The 27103-nt window shown below is 41.5% G+C and overlaps 1 long non-coding RNA gene across 1 annotated transcript; it reads left to right on the top strand.

Annotated features, from left to right (window-relative positions):
- On the top strand, window positions 1-27103 carry LOC142604934 (uncharacterized). The gene is made up of 4 exons (XR_012838792.1): window positions 1-90; window positions 574-661; window positions 8549-8778; window positions 26801-27103. It is a non-coding gene; the product is annotated as an uncharacterized LOC142604934 (long non-coding RNA).

Raw genomic sequence — 27103 nt, 5'->3', positions numbered from 1 at the left:
CAGCGGGCTGCACACCAGGATCTCCCCTTGAACAGGGACACCTCTCACGGTTACTCCTGGATAGAGATTCCTTGCCACAACAGATTCTTGGTAAGTAATTAATAGCATGCTAAACTTTGAAGTCTTAGATAAGTGATATAAAGGATTGATTGCACATATACAATCCTTTAGCCATAAACCATTGATCAAGTCTGGGACTAGGATTGGATCCAGTCGCACATAGACTCCTCTCTGAGAAGGCTTTAGAAAGCAAGGGGGTCCTTTCTGAACCTCATGACTCAATGGGAGGGTCTCCCTGACAGTTTTGTCTGACCCTGTCCTCTATGCAGCAAATAATCAGGTGTACCTTGCCATCGAATCTTGTTAACCCACTGTTGCATTTACCGTTGAACTTTGTTAATTCATTGTTTTATATGATTAAAGTATAATGCTGCTTCTCTCTTATGAGTGAAATGTGTGACTCCATCCACCACAGCACTTCATTTCTTTCACTCACCAAAATGGCTCCTGGCTGCTTTCTACACAAAAGGCTGGTTATTACATGCTGACGAATTGCTTTGGCTTTGCAAACAGAAAATACAGTAATACTTAGCAGAAACCCACTGAGCTGGACCACCTGAAGTGATTTAAGGATATGCCCAGTGGAGGAAAAGACGACGAGGTTGGCAAGTATATTTATGTTTTAAACCTCATCCTTTGACCAGTCCAACTTTTGAAGATAGTCAGTATTTATATCATTATCAGAGGGGGGAGGGAAGGGAGAAAATACATTAAAATTATACTTTAAAAGCAAGTCCTGATGAAAACTTAATTTTTCACCTCAGTTAAAGATGAATTTCTTCCAATCTAAATGCTTATATTAATACATTTCAGCTGTTGGTCCAGGAGATCACAGGTTTCTTGTGCCAGTACATGGACATCTGGGACATTTAATGGTTAGCTGATATCAGGAGAGGTGGATGCAAAATAGGCAGTGTCAGAACAGCATTGACAGGCATGGAAGTACAGAAGAGGGTTGCTCAGCTGTATGCCCAGGTGGTGTCGGAGGCTTGGCCTGCTGAACTGAACAGGAGCAGGCATGGGCTCAGCCCCTGGCAGGCAATCATCCTCACTGGTACATGGTTGGTGCACTCTCTGGCTCCACTTAAGCATCTGGATTTTCCTTTCCTTGCATGCACTTTATCAGGAAACACAAAGCCTGTCTTGCAGCCGAAAACTCTGATGCGGCAGTGGGCCCCAGACATTTGAAGTCTGGGCACTGCACTGTCGAGCTGAACAATGCATTTTAAAAAGCAGGACCCTGGTATGTCTTCCATCCGCCAAAACATATCGCCCTGGCAAATGAGTCTAGAGAATTGCTAGTGTACCTCTGTAATATGGGAAAGCAAAAGAGAGATGCAGATACAGACATTTTATCCAAAACAAATGGGCTGAAGAACAAAATTGCTCGTCAGAGTAATCAACCTTAAAGAGTCCTTCTTTTCTTGACCTCAATCTATGTTCACTTATTGCACTTAGGTAATTTCAAAAGCATCAGTGTAACTATTCTATGCCTGCTCTTGTTAATTTTCTTTAAGTACAGTAAAATAATATTTTATTGCTTGCACAATTCCCTGAACAATTGCATTTTCTTTGTCACACTTCCTTGGCAAGTAAAACTGCCTGAGCAGTGATTGTTGGGTAAATTAGTATCATTCACAAGCTCATTTTGCACTTTGGAGTGTCAAATGCTGTTTGACTAAGAAAACTTCTTCCCTGTTGTTGTTGTTGGATGTGGGAGGAAGGGAGAAGATAAGTAAATTTTTGTAATAAAAGAGTTAGACACACTTCTGAGTGTCAGTTTTATATATGTTGATAAAACCAGCAGACACAAATCTGCTTCTGACTGTGATTTCACTAGTTTGCCATAACTTCCCACACTGTCTAATGAACAGGCACAAAGGGAATAATAGGCCTATTGATTTAAATCTTATTTAACAAAACAAAAAAAAATATCGGTGACAGTGTGCAATTTCAGGGGAATGCTAGGCTAAAAAGAAACTATAGGCAGGAAGCAGGATGGGGTTCTCAAACATCTGTGTTGCACAATGCTGGGGATTTAATTTAGGGGCGACTCAGCTTAACCTGTTGGGCAGGCTCTCTCTAGAGGTCCGATGCCCTGTTGTCAAGGTCGTGGGATCTGCAGGAGAGGATGGCAGCTCCCCTGCCGCCTGCCTGAGCTCTCTTACTGCAAAACCAGGGGATGGATGATGAGGGGGGATTGATATGCTCCGGGGTCTCCTGCATTGCTGCGTGGCCACGGCGCAGCTCGCCTTGGCTGTGAGCACAGCCTGGCAGGGTCCCACGCTTTGGATGCGACCTGAAAGGATCAGGTTCAGCAGCTTAAATTCTCTCAGTAGCCCATGGAAAGAGGGAGGCTAAACCTCTCTGGGTTTAACTGTCAAACACAGATTAGATACTTGCATTAGATGGAGTCATCGTTTCCACAGCAGTATAACAAACAGATCTATCTTCCTCCAAATCCCACTTTTGGGCAACTTTGGGTTGAAACACTGGCATCTGATATAGTGGCATTCTGTTTGGTGTCACCCAGAGCTTCCAGAGAACAAGATCCAAAATAATAGTCTGGCACATTTCCAACTGGTAAAACACACTATGTGAGAGTATAGAGATGGTGTATGAGTGTAGATTTATGACTGTGGAAGATTATTTTTTATTATATAACTGCTGTCTTGCCTGAGATAGATAGGTTAAATATTTATTTTTAATGCAATGCCAACTATCACAGACAAAAAACATGCAACAGAAAAGATGCTGATTAATAAACGCTTGTAGGTTAGAACGGCTCAGCTGTATTTCCTTCCGTGCGGTGAAGGGTAATGCTGGCGTGACGGAGGAAGGCAGAAAGAGGTACTTATTAATGATTAGTAAAGGGCAGAATTTTAGATATTACAACTGACATGGGCTCCTGAAGTCTGCTAATTAAACCATCTGAAGATCTGATCAAAGGCATTTAATGTGGAGATTGCTTAGCAAGATGCAGATAATTAGATGAAGGCTATTAATGATTTACTTCTGCAAAGTGTAACCTAGCATCGCTGTCTAAAAAGTGACACTGCCTGCAAATCCTGTTGTTCGTGTTCCGCAGTGTAACAGCCTAATGATTAAATACGAAGTACAGACCAGGCCAGGAACAAGCCTTGTATTCTACTTCACAGTAAATACAGACTGTTTGATCTGGAGAATAGTAAAGGTGCAGGTTAAGAAGGGGTGGATGTCCTTTCAGGGATGCCCAGTGCTCTTCACTGAAGGAAGAGGTGCCTCAGTTTGCGTGGCCGGAGCTGAGGTGACTCCTGCAGCTGACATGGGATCTAGCTGGGACCAAATGAGCACAAATAGCTGTGCCTGCGATCTTGTCACTGTCTCTGTTGGCTGCTGCCTTCAGGTCAAACTCCTCTGCTTGCTTTTCCTTTTCTACTGCCATGCCTTCCCCTGAACCTCAGAGCTGAACCCCCTTTCCCAGGCACCCCAGTCCTCTGGAGAGGGCCAGTTGCCTCTGCGACTCTCAGACCTCTGCTCCTGAGGCAATGGGCAGTTCTTCCTCCACAAATGTCCCTTGGGGGTGGCTTTGCAGTTTAGTTTTGCACCCCACAGGGGTGGAAAGTCAACCTGTCTGCTTGCCTCCCAAGCAAGTACTCTGCTGACTGGGTTACGAGGCAGGACCAGGCTCTGCTCTTTGCTAGAGGCTTGGAAGGAGCTTGGGGATGTTTTCCAGGTGAGCTGCTGCTGCAGCTGAAGTCTGGCAGGCTGTCACTCTTGTTCGCGTGCAGACCCTAGCTACGCTGAGATGATCAGCTCTGTCAAGGCATACGTGACAGTCGGCATACCTGCTGGCAGAAATCATGTACTGGAAGAATTTTACGGGTAGAAATGCAAGCATCTGGTGAAATTTAAATAAAGGTTAATTTAGACAGAAGCTAGCCTGAGGTTTTGGACTTATACATCATGTAAATCTAACCTCTATTGACCTACCGGTTAAACATTATTTGAACATTCACTAAAACATCTCTTAAGCATTTATTAATTCTTTCTTAACCATTTATAAATGGGACCCTCATATGAAGTGTGATTAAGCTTTGTCCGTTTTGCTCCAAAAAAGCAGCTCCATGCAAGAAATTGCCATAAATTATCCAAAGCAGCAGCAGTCCTCAGCCTTAATTACAGCATTTGTTACACACTTATGCTATCACACAAGCTCCCTGGTTTTAGTAAAACTCAAGAACGGGGTGGTTTTTTGCAATTTTAACATGCATCCTCAGGGAAGCTTCTGTGGAGAGGCAGCATGCTCTGAAATGAGCTATGGCTATTGCTGTGCATTAAAAAACAACTAACCGAGCCCTCTCCCTCCCAGTTCATGCCTTGCTGGTCTACTGTCCTCACCCCAGACTACTGATGTGCTTGCTCTGAGAGGCCACCTCACAGACACCACTGCACTTCTCCAAGCTCTGAAGCCACATCTTGGGCCAGTGTCAAACAGCTGGACACTTCCTTGGGATCCAGAAACTGGGTGATCCTTTGCTTGTCAGCTCTGTGAGGCTGGATCTGGCATTATGCTCCATGGATCAGACCCTACTAGTGATCCTTCATAAGCCTGAAGGTGAGGAAGGAGAAAGGAGCAGGAGTGCACCACCAAAAAACTCAGCTCACTGGCGTTGGTGGATGCATTTTTATGGTGTCTACAGCTCCTGTCTGCCACACATGCCCATCGTCTGGGTCTAGCCTCTGGTCCAAGAACTGAAATGTTAAGAATTGGCTTTATGGCTTTGTCTAACTGCCTGGATGCAATAAGCACTTACATATCTTTGCAGTCTTCCTGGTTACGTGCTGGGGACGGACCCAGGTGCTCAGCACCTCCATTGCACTTTCGTTGTTTTACTGGGAAGCAAACCTGGCTGAGGCCAGAGGGTGGAGAGACAGGGGTGGACTAAGGAGGAGGACCCTGGGGAAGGTAGTGGTCCCACAACACTGCTATACCTATGTGCTTCTATATGACTGTACAGCTACAGGATAAGTAGGTAGGGTATAACTGCGGCTTAAGTGTTCAAAGAAACAAAATAATTTTTGTGGGCTAAGACAGAAGGAAGATGACAGACAGGTCAAAATGGATAGAAAATAAATGAAAGAAATCCAAGCAGGATTTATCAGAAACTAAAAATTAGAAGGGAGGAAGAAAGAAAAAAAAAAAAAGAATAAGAAGCTGGCAAGCCAGAAATGGAGTAGAATATAAATTCCAGATATAAGAAAATCAAAAGAAATGAAATGTTTTAGAAACAGAACAGGGATAGTGGAAGACCTGCTGAAGACCCCAAAATATCAGAGGGACCAAATAATTCCTATTTTGGAGGCGTCCTGGTAGTTTCTGATGTATTGGTAATTAGACCTGGCTAGTATTGAATCAGTATGTCTTGGTCCCAATTTTGTTATTGATATTCCTCTTTCATGGATGATGGAATGGAAATGGAATAAACATCCCAAATTTTAAGTTTCTGTGGAACAATCTTCAGCATTTGTTTTCTTTTGATTGATATGCTTCAGGTGAATGTTTACATTGTTAATTTTTACAATGCCACAGGATGGAACAAAACATTCTGCTACACCTCAAATAAAATGAAATGAAAAATCAATTTTAAAACAAAAAATCAAAATATTTCCTTTGAAAATGCTCTATTTTCTCTACACAAACAAATGCTCACAGGAATTACCATGTTTCTACAAACTATTTAGTTTCAACTTAGCAGCAGTGGAAATTTGCTTCATGAGGAGCTGACCAGCTTTGCTATTAATTCAGTCAAGGAAAGAGCACAGAAGAAAAACCCAGTGACTGATTTACTACTGTTTTTTGCTATTGTGCATTCATTTACATTTATGGACAGCAAGTATAAAATACACATACATACACAAAACCAGGCATATGCAATTCAGAATAACTGCAGTTTAGATCCATGCAGTACAGGTGTAAACAGCGACATAAAGAGCAAGGCAATAGGGAAGCAGGTACAATATTTGTGTTATCCATGAAAATGTAGAATTCATATAATTTGGGTTTAATTGTCCATGCACTATATCTGGTATTCATCTGTTTTGAGAGTTCACCTACTTTCACCTTAATTGCTAAAGAGACATTATATCTCAGCAAGGATAAAGACCACTTTCTTTGTATGTTGTTAATAAGAAAAAAAGTGCAAAAAAATAAAAATGAAAAGGTGTTCTCCTTGGGAATAAAACGCCTCAGCAATTGTAAACCTCTCTGTGGTTGGGGATGGTGATATGTCAGAAGGGTAGAGAATTTTCCCTAACATCAGAGAATGAGCGAGCTCTGCATTTGAATGCTCATGCATTTGAGCAAATAGATCACACACGGTTCTCTGGATAAAAACAAAAGAAGTAATTAATTGTGAATTACATGGTGATAGCAATTCCTGTTGAGAACTCGGCTGAATTTTCTCATGTTTAGTAGCTCTCCATCCCACACTGCCCTCTTCTGAGATATGGGAAAGTCTGAAAATGATGGGAAGAGACGGAAGCTCTTAAAACCTTTCCAGTCCAGCACTTCTCAGTGCTTGCTCTCTTGCTGCTTAGGGTGGGCTGTTTTAAATTCAGAAATGCAGCCTCAGAAACTGTTTTAAAAGATATCCCTATGGAATCCATATTTTGCTTTCCTTCCATTTCCTTTTTTGTCCTTTATTTTGTCTCAGAGACAATTTGCATTTTTAACTCACATTGGCTTAATTTCCTGCTCACTTCTCCCTTTATTGCTAGCTCAGCCACCTCTATTGATATCAAAATTTTGCTCTCACTGGCCCTTCCAGATCTCCAGCTTCATCTCTTCAAGCCATGTAGCACAGCCACTACAGTTGCTTTGGATCAGTGAACTGGTTGAGAACTTGCTAAACTGTTTCATATGCTGTCCAAAAACTATCCACACGTCTATCTTGATCCTAGAAGCAGTAAAATGGCTTAAGTTAGAGGACAGACCTACTGGGGAATACAGCTGTTAGTGTGCTAAATGTGATGATGTTCATGCAAACTACAAGCATGGTGTCAATATCAATGCCCTTTCTGGGCCCAGCCTCTCTCAAAAATAAAAAAATGTGTGGCATCAGTTTGAGGCAGTGCTGCTTGATGCGGGCCACGTATACAAAACAGTGGAAGGTGGAGCACAGACGTGGATGTTGCACCTTTTACTGTCTTCTCAGACATGCACCTGCAGCTCCTCTGAAGTCACCCTTGCTGTCGTATGAATTTGATGAGAATATGGTAGCTTCCTATGCAGATCTGCCTTTGTCCTCACCCATCTGCATTTGTGCCTGCCCGGTCCCTGTCTGCCTGTTGCCCCTCCTGGTTCTGTAGCTCAGGTCATTCTTTTGTTGACCCTTTCTCGTTCATATCTGCTCGACATTTCCCCAGCCAAATTCCTATTGTTGCCCACTGATATCCCTATTAACCATACCATTTTTTTCTCATTCCTATCTTTCCTAACTCCCACCTTAATGTTACTGGCTCCTGGAAAACAGTCTGCAACTGCTGTCTGTCCTTTCCTATACTTGGACAAGCTCAGTGGTAGGATAACTACGTACTTTTTGTATTGGTAGGAGATCCGGGTTGCTCCATTTTCCTCAGCAGTGTAGGTTCTCCAGCCATGGGCTGGGTGGCATTAAGGGCTCCCTATGCAGCAGGGCAGCTACTGGCTGGCTGGCATGAGAAGTGGAGGATTCAGTGGTCAACAAGGTAAGTAAGTCCTGCAGGTCTGCAAGATGGGCAGTTTAGGCATTTACAGACTTTTAGATGCATATGTTAGGGTGTCTTCTGAATTTGGATGTTAAATGGGAGATACTTATGATGCCTCAAAGTTTGAGATGTAAATGTTAGCTGACTAAAGTAATCTTGAATTTATAAGTATCTTCACATTTGGTCTTCTGTTCAGAAAGCTCTATTTCAAGTTCCAAGGCTTTTCACAGCGATCATCTTTAAATATAATAAACTTATTTTCTAGCAAAAGCAGTACACCAGCATCCCACAGCTGGTCATATATGTCTTCATCCTGCAGAAGTCAAAGGGATGCTGTCCACTGACATTGATGATCTCATGACAGCCATTATTTGGTATTTGCTACACAGCAATTTTCATGTCCTTGTTCTATTAGTGCTGGTGTTAAGTTGTTGATAGAGTTAGTTTAGCCTTCAGTTTACTATTACTTGTTGTTTTCCCACCTCTCATGAATATATTCAGGCTAGTTTACAAATTTACGTAAATTCTATTGTTTAAAGAGAAAAAAAAATGTCAAAATAGCTTCAAATATCTTCCATTATGTTCTTTGTTGCTTTGCTGTGTTTCTGTCTCTATCTATATTTTATTATTAAGAAGGTCTGCTTTTACTTTTATGATGTGAAGTCTGTCAAAACAATGCATTAAATAATTCTGAATCATTATTATCCAATACTACATCTGTTGCTTTCTTTCTTTCTTTCTTTTTTTTTTTTTTCCTTAGATGGTCCAGGATTGAAACCTGCTATTTGCTGAATACTATACACTTGTGGCTCAAATATTCTTTTCTCCTCCTACTCAGAAGCCTTCAAGCTACTATTTTCATCACTCAAAGACCTTGAAGGGTGCTACCTATGACTCTTTCAGGGGTCTGAATGACACCAGCATGATCCTTACACTAATCCAGTTCTTTCAGTCAGTAGCGAGAAGATGGTCTGCAGCACAACTCATGAGGTATGGACATCAAGGTGGAGAAGGACAAGAATTATGGAATTATTTTAGAAAGCATGCTATTCAAGATCTCAATACTCCATGGCCTGCATAATGATTTTTTTTTTGAGGAGGTAAGTGAGATCAGATGTGGCTTGCAGCCATTTTCCTCCTGGAAAATATCTTTAAGGGGTTGCTTTAAGCCTGAGGATAGTGCAATACTTGCTCTGCAGGCTGTGGGATTGCTCTATGGGAGATCTACCAATCGCGCATCAAGGAGTAAAAAGCACAAACAAAACTTATGTGGCTTTCTAATTCTTGAATCCAGTCCCAAGAGATTGTAGAGAATCATGAACAAATATCGAATCAAGAAATGTCTGTTCAACCCACAACAGGCCCCAAAACATTTTCCCAATTTCTTTACAAACTTATGACGGGACTAAAGTACAAAATCCCCACAGCTAAGCTCTGCTTCAGGAAAAGATTGAGGAGAAAGTCCCAGGTTCTTGCAATGACGGGAACTGCCTTGATGAAATATTAGATGATCCTGGCAAGTAGAGTTTCCTCACCTTGCAGAGCAGGGCAAAAATCTTCTTCCAGCACACTCATCATGCCAGGGGAAAAATTCCCCATCTCTGACAGAATTAGCTGTAAGCATATGGCCAGGGCGCCCAAAGCCAAGACGTCAATGCCACCAGACTCAATGCCACCAGGGCATGAATGCACCAGTGCACCCACTGCATCATTTCTGGAGCAATGGCTGGTCTTTTGTGCTTCAGAATGATGGAAACTACTCTCTACAAAGCTGGCCATACACCATTCATTGGAGAAACTATGTTGGCTCTGCCTACTCCTCCTTGAGACTATCTTCTAGTTCCTCTAAGCGAGGTTTTACCTTTTTTATGGCTTCTATAGGTGGTCACCTACTTTGGCCCACAGCTTGTGGGTGCCAGATGGCACTGAATATAGGATCAAACTCTAGAAAAAGCAAAAGCAAATATAGACAAGAAGTCAGTAACATTTGTGCTATAAGACAGTGTACGAATTGGGTGTTATTTAATCCACTGGCATCTGTCTTTATTTTGCTAGCCTATTCTCCTGTGCACCCCAGATTTGGAGTAATTCCTTCATGAGGTGTCAATCTAAAGACAGGCTGAGCTTACTCTGCCATTTGAAATGGCAGTGCTCTGAGCGTACAGGTGTGTAAACATGTATGCATGTATGTGTATGGGTTTTTACATATGTCAATTTCTATTCTTAAAATGTTCTCCTCAGTGTGACTTATAAATGGTTTTACAGACATGATCACATAAGTCTGGAATGCGATGGAGCAGCAGAGACATTACAGTGGATTTGCAGCAGAATTCAACTAGCATTCTTGCTGAAACTTGACAGAGGGCCCAGGACTCAGTAGTAGGAGAGAGTCTGTATATATTGTGCTGAATTGTGAATGAGACACAAAAAATGCTTCCTAAAGTTCTGACAACAGTAAAACTCATCAACTTTTCTGCAGTGCTTTTGGTGCAGATATTTGTTTTTTCTCATCCATTCCTCAGTGGGCAGAGAGACTTCTTTTTGGATGTCTTGAGAAAAACTCATAAATTCACAAGATACTTTCCCTCTTGTTCTGAAAGTTTCCTAGATGTTTCTGGTGAGGCACCTATGCATGCTTTGAAGTGCCCAGTTATGGACTACAAGGTTCCTTCTCAGTCAGATATGGGTAGATGGTCCTTTGGAGAAGTTACTTATAGCTATGACTACTACTGGCGATAAGAGTGCCCGCTTTTTGTATAATAACATCTAGTAAGAGCTCTCTTGGGAGCTGGCTAGTGTCTCAGCACATGTTTCAGGGAGATGCCCTAGCCAGTGAGCTCCTCACCACCTTGCAAAGACCATTCTTTATGCCTTCTGTTAACATTGTGCTGCTGTGCACTTAAAGGAGCAAACATCACGGGACCTGAAGAATAGCCAGCTTGTCTTTAATTTGGTGGTTAGGACACTCAGCTGAGCAGAAGGAAAGTCTTTGGTACTGGTCTCTCTGAGAGGTCCTAGAGCTCCTTCAGTTACTTAAAACCCCAAACTGATGCTGCTCTACCATAAAATGCCTGCACATTTCAGGGAATGGGTTCTGTATCCCCTTTTGCCCATCACAGATGAGAGTGAAACTCCATTTGATCTGCTCACCTTCTGACCCATAGCTCTTGCCTTCCTGGGTCCAGCTGTCATAGAGGTTGGACGTAGAAAACTAGTTTGGATACCTTTCTAAGAGGATAGATACATCGTCAAACCTTTGCAACCTGAGGAAGGGCCCAAGATACAGGCAGCACTCTTCTTGCATGAATTGTGCAAAGGTGTGTTGGGTAGATGTGAAGGAGACATCTGCCTCTGTCCTGCAGAGCTGCTCTGTGGGTGACCTTTCCTTGGAGGAGGGCTGGATTCCAAGCAGGTATCCAGTACTTCTCCATGGTTCCCTGTGCTGAAGGAGTGAGGCAGACATCTGACATTGACATCTAACAGACTTGCCTTAGGAGGTCTTATTGGAAGTTACGCCAAGGAATAAGAAAATTAGCAGCTTATTTCAGGAAGGCTGAATTGTCTTCTTCTCGCTCTTTTCTCTCAGACTAGGCAGTTACATTTTGACGCATTTTTAGCCCAAATAAAGTGAAATGGACTGGAGCCAGTATAACGCTGCTTGCAGTGCTGTAGTCAAAACCACAGAGGAGAAACCGTGTCATGTTCTTCTGAAAATACATCACTAGTATCAGTTATTGCTATTTCTAATTGATTTAAATGAGGAAAAAGTTGTGTAAGCTTTTAAGATTTTACAGGTGGTTCCACAACACCATTAATTCTTGCCCATTACCTGGGCAAGTGCCCACTTACTTAGGAAAATGATAAAGCTTTATCATCCCTTTGAAAAGTAATGGGAAATGAAAAAAAAAAATGGAGGGGCAATGCAGATCTTCTGAAGAAAGTTGTTTTTTGTGAAAGACATTTGATATTTTTTATGGTAGACAGAGAACAGGATTTCCATGATGGGGGAAAAAAAATTTATTTTTCATTTTATTTCTAAAACTTTGGATATTTTTAATGAAAAAAACATAGAAGAACTCACATTAATTGAAAGATGCTTTGGCCTTTTGAATACTGTAGTAAAACAAGAGAAGTTTATTCATAAAGGAGAAGGATATATCTGCAAAAAATGTTGGCATCTCTGTTGCCAGCCTGATTTGCATTTGCAAATTGCACCAGATCTTCAGACCTTTACAGGTCTGAATTGCACCAGATCTTCAGACCAGCATTGGTCCCAGAAAGCTATTTCTTTTCTAAAGGGCTGTGTAGTTTTATATGTTTCCTCTAATGTTGCTGTAGAACTATCTTTTCTTATTGGAAACTTTCATGTGTAGGCTGAGGAATTTGACCTTACCTCACAGAAAATTGTCTTCTGAAATGCAGAGGTTGGGAAAAAAACCTGCCATGAAACTCGAGCCTGTTAATATTCTTGGGCATAATTCATGAAGATTGAAGAGAGACGCTTTCAAAAAGCAACTCTAATGTTAGGAATAATTATCTCTTTGAACTTAAGGGAGGCTGGAAATTCACTGTTAAGCTGCCTGAGATGCTTCTTAGTAGTCACTACTATACAGCTGTAGAAATGGGCTGGTATCCATTTAAGGAATGGAAATTTCATTCTGATTTCTGAAGGTACCATGTAATTCACTCTTTCTGACAGTCCTAACACCTGGAAATTCTTGTTCAAACATAATTTTCTTTTGGCTTCTAATTTCCTGAAGTATTCATAAAACACAGAATTGTGCAGAAGCTTTAGAAGTTAAGTTTGCAAAATATTAACCTATAAAGCTACCTTGAAAGTCCTGCAGTCTTCTCAACATATGCACCCTGCTGGTATAATAGGGGCTGGTGGCTTTCAGTATTTGATAAATGCTGTGTTTTTAGAGTGCATGGCCTTACACATGTAAATATTACCATTGGCTTTGTGATGTTTCTTGAGAAATGGTAGCAATGTTCATATCTCTTTTCTTATCGGCTGAAAGCTGATACAAAGCTAATGATAAAATTACTCTTGGTGGATATCTGTGGGATTAGAACCAAGAGAATGGTTCTACTTTGTTCAACAGCTAAGTAGCTGTGGCTGTTACCAAAAACATTTTCTGGATACAGTTTATACTACCCCAGGAACAATTTATATTTTTCCACAAATTGGAAGAGCTATAGGAAAAGTATGAACAAGAGTCTATAGGTATTCCAGGCCAAAGGCTGTATAGAGCCCCCTGAATTAAGCATGCTGTGCATATGATTGTAGAAGCCACAACTCAGTGATGCACCTGGTTCCTTCCTTGTCTCTATTCCTGTCAAGTGAGCTGAGGAAATGTCAATTTTGGAATTGTTTTCTGTGAGTGTTGCGAGATTCCACATGATAATATATATTAGAGGCAAGCAAATCATGGCTAAGCATCTTCACATGAGATTGACACCTGCCTTCCACATCCTTCAACATGTCGGTAATGGATATGTATGCAAGAATAAAGCCCTGGCTTGTGCCAGAGCAAAACTAGTGTCGTGGAATAAAACCGGCCAGCCTCTTTAGAAATCAGGCAAGTATACACTTTTTCAAATCCCTTTCCTTGGGGGATTTAGTTGTCTTAATAAGCACAACTGGCCTTTCAGCTGTGGAGAAATGATGTGTTGTTGGAAAGCTGCTATTCTGGCCCTTTCCAACAGCCTGGGTCACAGGCAAAGCCTTATCCCTCTTCAGCAGCAATGTCGGTGGTAGCTGCAGTGGCAGCTGTGTGCCAGAAAACAGATCTTGACCTTTCTGATTGTGAAAAATGGATTGAAATTTGCTAACTTCAAGTTTCTGGCAATGAGCATTAGCCCAGCAAGAGCAGAGTAGACCTGAAGACTGTTGTATTTTAGAAGGAAAGTAAAATGTAATGAGTTTATTTAAAAGCAAGTATATGTGCACATGTCTGTGGGCATATCTCTCTTTATCCAGGGGAGGATAGACTTTCCTGCTGCACAGTAATGTCAGAAAATAGCATGAGGGCACAATATATGGAAGTCACATGGGTTTTAGGCATTGCATCTTAGAATCAGAATTTTGCAGCATAGGTGTAAGAAAAATACTGCTCTGCCTTTGCTATTGCTCTGAGATAACTGCTAGTAAATGCTGGTGACCTTTCAGAGAAAGGAAAACCCTTTGTAACTAAAGGAAGGATTGAAAAATAAGGCTACATGGGCCGCATTGCTAAGGCAAAGAAGAAGTGAAAGGTGGAGAGGTATGTTCAGGTCAGAATACTGACCTAGAATGAAATGAAGGTATATCCTACAGGGTGGAGGTACAGCTTTCTTTTTCCCCCCACCTTTTAAAAAAATGTTTTATTTCCAAGTGTTATACAGAGCTTAGCTGAGTTGTAACCTGAAATAGCAAGGAACAAATCTCCCCCTGTGAAGAAATAATTTTTCTTTTCTGGAGCAGGTGTGTTGAGAACCCTGTCAGATGCTCATACATCAGGAGCTGTGAAAGGACTGAGAAAAAGTGTTTCCAAGACTGCAAGGAGACAGTTAAAGAGAATGATCTTTGCACAGGTGTCTCAGAGGGAACATAATAAAGAAAAGGGAAGGAGAAATGGACTTTTTCCAAAATCTGCAAGTCATTGGCATCAGTTTTTCTGGGCCCAGTGTATGATACATTTGCTTCTATCTTGCATATGAGAACACTTTCAAAAGATGTTTAAAGATAACTTACTAACAGGCTTTATGCACAGGAGTTTGCAGGCCACATTCAGGAATACTGCAGGAGATCTGGGGCATTCCTTGCTTGTGTATTACAGGGAGCTTTTGTCCTGTGTTAGATATATGGGAGAAGGGCTCCCAGAAAGAGGAAAAGGGATTAAGAGCAGGTGCACCAAAGAAAGTATTGTGAGACTGCATGAGTGATGGCAATAAGATTTCAGAGGAAAGCAGTAAAAAGGAAAAAAAAAAAAAAGCAAAAGAGTATGAGAGGAATTCACGGGAGTTCCCTAGCTTTAGTGAAATGATCTCAGATGCAGGAATGGCTTTATTCCCTGGACATAGCCCTTTTCCGAATAATGCCTTATATAATGAAAGTGCATTTTCTTAGGAAAAAAATGGTTTTAGAATTTGAAAGAAAGAGAATGATTCTAACTGGGAAAGAAAATGAAAAGCAGCAAGCCATTGTCAAGGTTAACGAATGTGGGATGTGACATTGAATCTCCAACTTGAGGTAAATGCCATGGAAGCATTTTATTTTTGATTAGCTCAAAGGCACACCAGACTCTATGCTGACTAAGGGAAGACTGTGATGCTTGTGGCACATTCCTGCAGGGAGCAACAGAAATGGCTGAAGGCTCCCCATGGACTTTCTAATGTCACATGGGGAGAACAGCCTTTCTAGAGACATTGTCTTTTCCATGGAGATGTGACAAATACCTTCCTTGGGACTTGTGGCAAAGTTGCTACTGAGTACTGATGAAGGGAAGACTCGAAGACTTGAAGGGAGCAAAAGGAAATAGCAGGAGGTAGAGATGTTACCTGACATGTTGGGAAACCTCTAACTGTCTTGCACAGACTAGTAGCCTTTCTACCTAGCCCTGTGTTACTGATGCTTGCACCATCATGCTGCCTCCAAGGGCATGAAATGCTTGCCTTGGCCATACAGTCAATGTGACTGTCAGATGTGTTGGGTGATTGATGACTGTTCAAGGTCTTTTTGTAAATTGGTCTTGTATCCTGGGTGGTAGAAGGAATAAGTTTGACAGTTACTGTGATTTTTTAAACAGCATTCCTTGTCAGCAGTCAGACCTCTGCAGATTGCTTTCTGATCCTACTGAACAGCATGTCAAATATATTGTTATTTTATGAGCATCTTGCCTTCCCCTCCACCCTCCCAATTCCAAAAGTTTTTGGGGAGTGTGAAGCTCATGAGCAGAGTGCTAATATACCCCATAAATCGTGCTGATGGCAGTACAGTGCTTAAGCATGCCTGGGGGAGAAGGTTTTACAGCTCCTACCAAAATCCTTTGCTCTACATCAGGAATGATACCTGCCATAATGACCATAGCTTGATTCCAAGTTGCAATTTATTGTTAGCTGCCATTCACTTATATTTAATTTGTAGTAGGGCTCAGAGGCTAACATTTAGGAGGATAGCATGAATCTCAGTAGACCAACGCTCACTAGCTTCTTGTGGAGTCTGGGCAAGCCCCTGCAGACTGCAACTGCAACTCAGGGGCGCTGGTCACAATGTGCCCTGAGTACTGGTTTCATCCTTCTCTAAGTTTTTCCTACCAGCTGAACCAAGACTACCCAAGATGAAAGGGTTAAACACAGCAGTACTCTATGTCAAAAAACCCTCTCCTTTACATGCCTGGCTCTGGGAAACAGTCCAAAATCCTCTGAATGCTGAGTAAGAGCATGATGGAAGTAACACTCCATGCATGCCTTGTTCTCACTAGGCAGGAGACTCCAGCAAACCTGAGAACGAGCTTGAGGGATCATTGAACAGACCAGGTCCATCTGTCCTAATGTAATATATGCAGCTAATATATGTGCCTAAGCTTTCTCTATCTGCCAGAGGAGAGTGAAGCACCTGAGGATGAAATCCAAAAGAGGCAACATGAACAACTGTTGTTATGTTTGATGGGTGCAATAGAAAAATGTAAAGCAGTCCTAGCGGAAGGGGCCAGACCCAAAGCTACCCCATAGCTGTGTGTATAGAGTCAAACTCACTTCAGCTCTTCATTCAATTTGTTTACCGACATTTTCTTCCAGTGGAAAGAAAAGATATACATGGGATATAAATGGTTCTTGCTCTGAAGTCAAAAGAAACAGACACGCATTTCATAGTTTACATGTAATGTCTTAAATATAAAGTGGGAATAACAGTAACTTCCTTAGCTCACACAGATAGGGAATGATATATAAAGGATCCAGAGATGCTCACAGACTAAAATAATGGGAATATTGAAAAAAACCCCTTAGACAGAGATGGTGTTATTCATTGCACTGGGGGCCCGGTGTGCTGGGTACCATGTAAGGATGTAGGAAATGACACTTCGTCCCTCAAGTTCCCAGTTATCGTCCTCCTCTAGTAGCTGTTAAGTGCAAGCCCAGTAGCCTGTTTGCATACTCTGTGATTGGTATCAATGTTTGTATTAGTATTCAAAAAACAACAAAGGGTGTGTTAAAAATAGCAGAGATGACAGAAAGAGGGCAATTACTTGGTTGTGTGAATAGGAAGGATAATATTAAGTTACTGTGTAATTAAGGTTAGACCAAGGTGAAATAAAGATAGCAAACAATGAAAGTAAGGAAAGGTTACTCATTCTGGACCCAACCTATCTCTACTGAATTTAATGACAGGTTTACACTGACCTCTGTGAAAGCGAGTGGGAGTAGACTTGAGGTTAATTTAGAGACATATTCATAAGGCAGTTTAGTGAAACTTGATAATGTATAACAGAAAAAGAAACCACAGACAAACAAATAAATGGGAACTTATTGAACTGAGCTCATCTTAGAGGCGGTTTGATATAAGCTGTTCTCTCACATCACGCTGTCTGCTTATTATGAGAGGTGAAATGCATGGTTTTGTTCCACATTAGATTATTTATGGACTTTCTTCAGGGCAAATCATTTTCAAAAGGCCTGAACCTGCATGTGTTCTGCCACCAGTCAATCTCGGGCTGCAGGGCTGCTTACCAGCAGGGTACCAGTGCTGTTTTCATGCTTGACTGGGAAACATTTGTGGCTTAAATCCCATCTTGTTTGCAGCTACCAGAAAAAGCTGCGTTCTTTTACTGAACAGGCATGGAAGTTATTGATTTCTCCTCTGTGCTCACAGGAACATTTGTTGGGGGGTTGTTGGGACTGCCTGAAATGGTTCAAGAAAATCATTTGTGAGACAGAGAAGGAAACTAATTAAATCTTCAGAGAGGAAAAGGACTTAAATGATAAAAGATGATGGTAAATTACTTAGCTAACAAATAGGTGCCTTGGAAATTGAAGTACAAATTAGGTTATCTAATTTTTCACCACAAACCTAAGCAGTTCCATTAATACAATTTTCATCTTGTGATAATATTTCATGGCTCATCAGGAGCTTGCTGAGACATATTAACGACAGCTGGAAACAATGGTAATGCAAAGCTTTTGTTTCCAGGTAAGGTAATGAGAATTTTCCTAAGAAAATGACCTTAAAAAATAATGATGCTTTCATGTGTTGGTACATCCGTACTACCAATGAACATAGCACTGTATGTGTCCAACTGAATAGAAGATATGATGATAATTTAGACAAAAAGTTTGATCCCTTTACCTTCATACATGTTGCCCACATTGCCATGTGGGGCTGCACTGAGAAACAGGGGTGGTTATGATGTACGTTGGCCATGCACCATGTAGGCTTCTTCTGGGACAGGAACCGGTGCTTTTGTCTCTAGACTGGTGCTCTCCGCTGTACACGTTACATTATAGTACCAATACGACTGTATTCCCCTTCTCCCTCGACACACTCTGAGTATCACTCTTGAGCTCTTGCTGTTGTTTTACGATGGTTAGGAATTGCAGATGGGAAGGTCAGAGGGAGGAGGAGAGCAGAGAACATGTAGCTACTGCTCAGAAGCCTTTACCTGCAACTTTTGTAAGGTATTGGGTCAGATTTTCCAGATTTCCCAGCAATCCTCTTTGTGCCCACTAGCAATGCATAACATCACTCACCTGGACCACATGCTGCAGTCACCAGTGCTTTGAATTTCTTATATGTATGTAGCATTCGCTATGTTTCAGCATTAATTCTGCAGTGAGAAAAATGGATATTACTTACAGCTGTCTGTAAGTTATCTCATTCCACCTGCCTGCACACTGATATTCGGCAACCCATTTTATAACACAGGTTTTTCCCCCCCCGTTCTTTAAAGCATGATTTTAAATCTAGGAGTAGCTGGGAGAGCTGTTGTGAAATTATGGGAAACTTTTATTTCTGTCAATTCCCAGAGCACCTTGCTACAACTCATTTTGTGGTTAGCACAATGTCTATAGTGGCAGAGACAGACGAACACAAATGAACACAGTTCTAATTTAAAAACAACAGTTTTTCGGCAATAGCTATACAGAGTGCACATCTGACAAAGGAGGAGGGAAATATTCATTTTTCTTTTGAAGGGTGACCTCAACCTCCAAATGATTTCAACATGGTTTCAGATCTGATCTCTCTTCCCTGATTTTTCTCTGACTAATCAATGAAGTCATCCAGCAGCAACATCAGTTGTTATTTTACAGTATCAGGTCTGGTAGTGTTCATTTAGGGTAATGACAGCATAGCTGAGCCTGTCTGTGACCTTTTTAAGCAGACTACTGCATTTTACGCCAAATGGAGCAGGTTGTAGGGTCTCCATGGTAGGTACAGTTAAGTGCAGCAAATCTGATCCAAGTCTAGTAAAGCTGTGACAACTTTTAGCTAATTCCAGACAAGAAATATACTTTTGTCTGCTTCCAATAGTTGTTAGCTTGTCAGATGGCATTTTGAAGCTCAGAAATAGCAGACCAGCTGAAGAATTTGAAGAAAAATATTTCAGGCATATTGCAGAAGCAGCTCTTCCTTTGCTCTTACTACCAACCCATCAGTGCTCCTTACCTTGCCCCTCATTTGAGCTGTACCCTGCAGAGGTTTGTGTGTTGGGTTTGCATGGCAAGGTTTTGGTAGCGGGGGGGGGCTACAGGGGTGGCTTCTGTGAGAAGCTGCTAGAAGCTTCCCCTGTGTCTGACAGAGCCAATGCCAGCCGGCTCCAAGACAGACCTGCCGCTGGCCAAGGCCAAGCCAATCAGCGCCTCTGTGATAACATATTTAAGAAAGAGAAAAACAGTTAGAGAGCGCTTTTGCAGCCAGAGAGAGGAGTGAGAAGATGTAAGAACATCTGCAGACACCCAGGTCAGTGCAGAAGGAGGGGGAGGAGGTGCTCCAGGCGCCGGAGCAGAGATCCCCCTGCAGCCCGTGGTGAAGACCATGGTGAAGCAGGCTGTCCCCCTGCAGCCCATGGAGGAAGGATGAGGGGTTGTAGAGATTCCACCTGCAGCCCATGGAGGACCCCACACCGGAGCAGGTGGAGACACCTGAAGGAGGCTGTGACCCCGTGGGAAGCCCGCGCTGGAGCAAGCTCCTGGCAGGACCTGTGGATCCGTGGAGAGAGGAGCCCACGCCAGAGCAGGTTTGCTGGCAGGACTTGTGACCCCGTGGGGGACCCACGCTGGAGCAGTCTGCTCCTGAAGGTCTGCACCCCGTGGGAGAGACCCATGCTGGAGCAGTTTGTGAAGGACTGTCTCCCATGGGAGAGACTCACGTTGGAGAAGTTTGTGAAGGACTGTCTCCCGTGAGAGGGACCCCACGCTGGAGCAGCGGAACGATGAGAGGAGTCCTCCCCCTGAGGATGAAGAAGCGGCAGAAACACCGTGTGATGAACTGACCGTAACCCCCATTCCCTGTCCCCCTGTGCCGCTGCGGGGGGCGGAGGTTGAAGCCGGGAGTGAAGTTGAGCCCGGGAAGATGGGAGGGGTGGGGGGAGGTGTTTTTAAGATTTGGTTTTATTTCTCATTCCTCTACTCTGTTTTGCTTGGTAATAAATTAGATGAATTTTCCTCTCTAAGTTGGGTCTGTTTTGCTCATGATGATAATTAGTGAGTGATCTCTCCCTGTCCTTATCTCGACCCACAAGCTTTTCGTTGCACTTTTTTTCCCCTGTCTAGAGAAGGAGGGGAGTGATAGAGTGGCTCTGGTGGGCACATGGCCCCCAGCCAGGGTCAACCCACCACGATTTGGCAGGGGAGTTGCAAAAGAAGACTGACTCTTTAGCAATGATGTTCCTTCGAGCTATGCAAATAGAGCTTTTCCCCTTTTGACTCTAATTCTATATGGACTATGTATCATCGATTAAGGTGACATACAATTTATAGCCATAGGATCCAGTTTACTGGCCTCTATAATATGCACCTGCACAGTGAAATTGCCCTAGTACATCACTGAAATAATGAATTTTCCTGACCCATTGTACATTACTAATGGAATAAACTCTCCCTTCATTAGTAATTTAATAGGTTTTCTGCTTCATGTCAGTTGTAATCCTTATTTAACACCACCAAAGAATAATCCTTTTGTTTCTACATCAGAAATATGGGCATTTACTCCTATTTTATTGCTAATGCGGTAGTTCTCACTTCAGTGAAGGCTCTGAATCTCCACAATATCATCTTGGAATGGGACAGGGGTTCCTTTAGAGACATTAAGGACAGTGCCCCTTCTGCACTTAGACATTGGTAGATATAGTAGTCCACACGCTCTGTGCAACAGATCCAGATTTAAGGTGTAAAATGTGATCAGGAAGGAAGGAATCATGACATATAACAGTCAGAGACTTTACAAATCTTAAGAGATAAATTCTAGCAGAGCAGTAGGTAGCATATCTGTCAACGCCAGCTGTTTCCTTGGCATTCTGTTTCAAGGGAAAATTAAAACCTATGATTATCAGCATTCAATCTATACCGTAAGAATGATTATAAGATTAACGATCAAACCTGTGTGTCTGTCTCAAGGGTCCCCCTGCTGCTTACATGCCTACCTCCTACTTAGGAACCATAGTGATAGCTGTAGCTGCCTGACACAATCTCCCATTGCTTGAAATATGGTTCCCTGGCTGATTCATGAATCTGATGCTTCGCTTGCCGAGTCCTGTGTGATGTAGGCATCTATTTTTTACTTGTTTAAAAACCTGCAGGAATAATTTAATCCATATTAATGGTACCAGGCTATGGTCCCAAAGTGAACACTGAAGTTATAATTCAGTTTCAGGGCTCTGCTGCTCTTCATCAGCCATGAGAATGAAGATTTTTTCAATTGTATGACTATCTTATTCATTCAAATACCATGTAATTGATCTGTACTATGTACTATACTTTATGAAATGCTCCATGGCTTCGGTGCTGTTAAAAGCTTTGCCTTGCTTTGTGGTCACTGTTTATTCAGTTATTTAGGTTTCATTCCTCTCTCTTCGTTATCAGTGCTGACTATTGTCCTTTCTTTAGCCATTTTCTCTAATTGCTCTTTGCCCATGGAGTGAATTTGGTCTGTTTTCCCATGCATGGTTCTGTCTTTTTTTTATGGAGGGAGGGTCTTCTACTGCTCTGTTCCATGCCCAGTGTGGGACACAGATGGGGGCTGAACACACACTGGAGCATTCTTGAAAAATTAAGATGTTTTACAGAAACCTGTATTTGGAGTCACTCCTACCCAGGCAGGCCAGGTAATTGCTTAGCCAAGGCCAGAGGCTCAAGAAGATCAGAAAGGGCGCTGCTCACTTAATGAAGTATCTGACATCCACTCAGCATATCCACAACTTTGTATCTCATTGCTCGAGTCCCACAGGCCAGGGCAACCTGTGCCTGCGCACTCAGTGTCGTACCCTTCTTCCAGCACACAGCGGGGTGGCAACGTACGGGCTACTCCTCGTCTGGAGCCGTACGAGCTCTGGGTATGCCTCTGGCAGGAAGCTGGCTCCCGTCTGTCACTGCACCTTCAGCTCCTGATGGAGAACAAGCAGCAAATACTTATGTAAAGTGATCACAGCAGTAACGGCAATTAGGGAATATAGCACAGGGTTTCTTCCTCATCTTTATGGTAACTTTTTTCCCTGTGGCTAAAGGAAAATCATAATGTCCTTTGGCTGGCTTAATTATACAGACCACCCTTAAAATAATTTAAATAAAACAACCCAAAAGCAATTAATTTAGGAGCTTGTCTCTCATTAAGCCTAGAATATAGGGTCAGGACACTCATAGCTACTTAGGCTTTGAACCCCAGTGACTCGGATGGGAGGAACTGCAGTTAAGCTACTTACGGCAGATTTTAAGAAGGCATTTAGATACTTAAATATGCAGGTAGTTTCTTGTTGCCTTTTGCAACAAGCACTATGAAAAGTACTTCTGCCAGACCTAATTCTCCTTGATAAGTGCATCTGAAAATTTACTTTTAAAAATCTACTGTGAGCCCCTTTTGAAAATGTTCCCCCAAGTGAATACCAATGGGCTGTAACTTGAGACTTTTAAATACAGTAAGGGCTTGAGGGTCCTTCTGTGAAGATGCTGGGTATCCCTATATCAGGGATCTGATTCCTTTTGTCTGTTTTTGTCTTCTGAAGGTGTGCATGCTCCTGGGGAGGGAACTGGATAACTGGTAACACACTGAAAATGCATTTGTTCATACGTGTGAATGATTATTCATAGAATATTTTTGCTTCATTGGCCAGCTCTGTCAAGTATACACCCATCTACAATAAGCAGACTTAGAAATGTCACAAAAATAAGGTCTCGAATACTTAACACACTGAAGGCTCGATTCACATCATCTTTAATAACAGTGCCTTCACAGTCAGCCAGCAAGAACCTCACAGGGTTGGATTTGAGGCCAACATGGAAAACAAGAACTCAAAAACCCCAACATACTGGGTATGAAAACAACAAGAAATGTAAAAAAAAGAAGTAATACATAGCACATCTGTGATCTAAAAAGTGATTATCATTGGTTTTGTGTCATTTACATAGGATACCTGAAGCATCTTTATCTGCACGTGCATTTGTGTAGATAAAGCATTTACATGAGTGAGAGTCTTTCCTTTAGGAGCAGCTCTGACCTTACATTTTTCCAATTCAATGGCAAAAATTATTATTTCTTCCTGTTTCTTTTTGGGAAGAAGAAAAACTTAACCTCACCTCCTACTTCAAGATCATCTTGCTGCTATGCCTTGTAACTATCAATCTTCATTTACTTTGCTGTACAGAAAAATTAACCTTCTAGGAGGGTACTTTTTTTAAAGTGCAGAATAATTCCTTAGTACCATCAACACTTGTTGAACCTTTACTGGTTATGTTGGGTGAGAAATGTTGATAGCACCTGTACTTCATCTTCATATCAATGAGAGCCTGATGATCAATTTATTTTCTTGTCAAATACGTTCTTTAATGGGTTGCATTTTGTGTGGTTGACTATTCTCATAAAATCAATTTAATTAACTATCAAGATTTGACAGAACACATTCAGGCAGTGTCATTCATTTCAAAAGAATAATAATCTCAATCAAAGAGAAGTTGCCAACCATTCTAATGAGGTATCTCAACATTAGCAGGATTTCATGCTAATGATCAAAATGAGATATTTCAAGGTTTCTAACAAATTATGATTATAAAGGAGATATTGCGTTAATACCAGGGTGCACTGTCACTATTTATTCACCAAACCATCAGTGTTTAACACAAATTCTTATGAGCTCCTGCATGCGTAAGTTAGTTGGGAAAAGAAGGAAACAAATTACCCTCCACTCAGCTTGTCATTCAGGAGCTTGTACCACTCAGTTACTGTGGGGTGGCAGGTGATGCCCTTACAGCACATCTCATACTTTGTGGGGTGCAGGTTCCCTATGAACAAATAAGCAGTGGTGTGTGCAGCTTACTCGAGTTTACATTGCTGTACTGTGCTGTCGCTCCATATTATTATAGTGGGAGGCTGGATATCAGCAGGATCTATTACAATACTGGATGATTAAAGTACTTCTTGACTTTCCACAAGATTTTAAATTCAGAATGAAGGAGGGGGAGGCATAGCGCGTGAGAGAAATGCAGAAAGAAAGGGAGAGGATTATGCTTCAGCAGCCTTCGCGATAAAATAGTAGTAATTAGTTTCAGTAAAATCCCATAATAGTTTTTTTGCACTTTGCAGGAAACCAAGTGGCAGACAGATAAAACAAATTACTTTACTCAGGGCAATTAGCAAGCTATTACAAGGTTCTGCCTACAAGGTTTCCCCATGACTGCAGAGATCATGGCCTATTTTTCCAAGAACTTTATGTTCCTGAAAATCTCATCCATTTTAAACCTATCATTGTGTGTACATAGAGCCAGTACATCTCTCCGAGCACAGCCCCCACTGTAGCAGGGGACCAGAGAGAAAATGAGTTCTGTGACCACGTTGAGGGGAGGGGGAATTTTTAACACTTGCTGCTTACTCTTCTGAAATAAACCTCCAGTGTTACCATTACCATTGTGTGCATGACTCTCTGACAGGTAGTACAAGGAAAAAGTTTGGGTTTTATTGTCCTGCATTCTTGTACTGCGCTAGCAGATTTAAGTGAAAATGTGCGCTGCTGATTTAAGTGTTCGGATTTTCATGGCTGATTCCTGCTAGTGACCTCACTAGAAAGGAAAAAATGATTTTGTGGCAAAGGTGTACAAAGATTTCAGACTAATCAGAAATGGCTATGGAAAATCAGTTTTCAAATTTTTTCTTTTAATTGAAAATGCTTTTCAAGTTTATGTTTCAAGAAGGCAGCTGTCTTGATAAATTAAAGGTGGGCTTCATATAAGAGTAATTCAGCCATTAAACAAAACAATAAAAAACATACCTGAACACATACAGAAAAGTTACAGGTTTGAAATAACTATATTGAAGAATGCCCCTTAATACATAGTCAGCATTGCTTTATGGCTAAGTTTTAATGAAAATTATGCAAAATATGAAGATTGTTACATTTTCAAATAGGAAAGTTAATTTAGTTTTTTGAAGACAAAGCCTTTTTTATTGCATCGAGACCAGGGGAATTATACTGGTATAAAATGTAGGAACAGCATAGGAAGTGGTATTATATTCTCCCTCAAGACTTTGTCCAAGAGCACCAGCTCTCCTGACATGCACTGCCTGACCACGATTTCAGTGAAGAATATGAGTTTCACACCAATTCCTGCAAGACCCTGAGCTCCATTCCTAAGCTATAGACTACTAAGCATTAATAGTGAAAAACATTTTGCATTATAATTAGGCTTGGTAGGATGCAACATGTCTTTTCACTGAAAATTGATGGCTAACATCAAAGCTTATTCTTGGTTATCATTTTTAGACTGTTTCAGCCTCCTCCCATCTCTCACTTCTGGACCTTCAGACCAGCTCTGTAATTTTGGGTTTGGCCAGCCAGCTGGTTTAAACCAGAAATTATAGTTTGTGCAGCTGGGGTGGACCCTAGTGCTGGCATCCCAAAGAAGAAAATTCATTGATATGAACTTGCATCTTTTCATAACTAATTTTATTGATATGATTACTTTTAGGTTGTACCACAATTGAATTGTGTATCTTAAATGAGACCCTGTACAATTCATTTATCCCTCTGTCAGCCAGAATGCAGGAGACTTACTGGTCTCTTAAGGCAGACACCCCAATAATTGGGCCATTAAATGTTCAGATTTATTAGCAGCAGTCAGAGGAAGAATTTAATTTAGTCATGATCTCTTCCCATCATTCACCTTATCTTCCCACCAGTGATTAATGTGGGTGAGAAAAGAAAATAACATGATGGAGATCTCTTGAAGTATGAGAAGTTAGTGTGGTCTAAAGGCATGTTCAGGAACTTGACCAGATGGTAACAACACTCAGTCTGCTTGGATGGGAGGGGAAACCTATGGCTGAGCCTGGGACTGGGACTACAGGCGACGACTCTAGTGAATAGACTTCGAGAAGAAATAGATTTTCTTTGGAAATTTTGTTGGAAGACCTTGGAAATGCCTATATTAGCAAAACCAATTTTGTCATTAATGGTCCAGTTTTGTTGTTATCCCCTTGGTGAGTCATTGATCCAAGTACAGAAAATGTGCTTAAAGGAAATGAGGGTGCTATAATTATCACTCTATTTTTTTAATGTTGTCTTCCAATGAAGCAGAATTTATTATTGATTTTATGGGGAAATGTTATCATAGTAATGTCAGAACTTAATTGTGCACTTATTAAAGAAAGAAGGAGGTAGCACTAATGTAGATTACCATGTTAATACTACTGTATCCCACAGAGTTGCTACATAGTTACCAGAATTACTATGAAACAATATATGTTAATTCAGAGCTATTATCACATGGTTAGTTTTCTGTCACTATTATGTCAAACTTTAACATTACTGATGTCTTATCTGCTCTGTTACAGGCAAAACCTGAATTCATTCGCGGTCCTTGAGATTGTCACGATGGGTCTAACAAAACCCTGAGGCTTCTTAGTTGCCTTTATCCATGCCAAAGTTGTTCTGCCTCAAACCAGCAGAATTTGTGCTCTAAGTCCCGATGCTACAGGCTGGGGGAATTCATAAGGGGAAGAGAAGATAAGAGCAGCAGCAGAATACCCTGTGCTAAACCCGAGACCTCCTGGACTGGAAGCATCTGTATCCTAGTTTTCTTTGAGAAATAAAATACTTTCTCCTCGACTTCAGTGTAAAATACGAACACCACTTAA

The sequence above is a fragment of the Balearica regulorum genome, chromosome 1, assembly GCF_011004875.1.
Source record: "Balearica regulorum gibbericeps isolate bBalReg1 chromosome 1, bBalReg1.pri, whole genome shotgun sequence".
In the NCBI taxonomy this organism is placed as follows: Eukaryota; Metazoa; Chordata; class Aves; order Gruiformes; family Gruidae; genus Balearica; species Balearica regulorum.
Note: the sequence above shows the minus strand (reverse complement) of the source record. Positions and strands in the feature narration are given on the sequence as shown.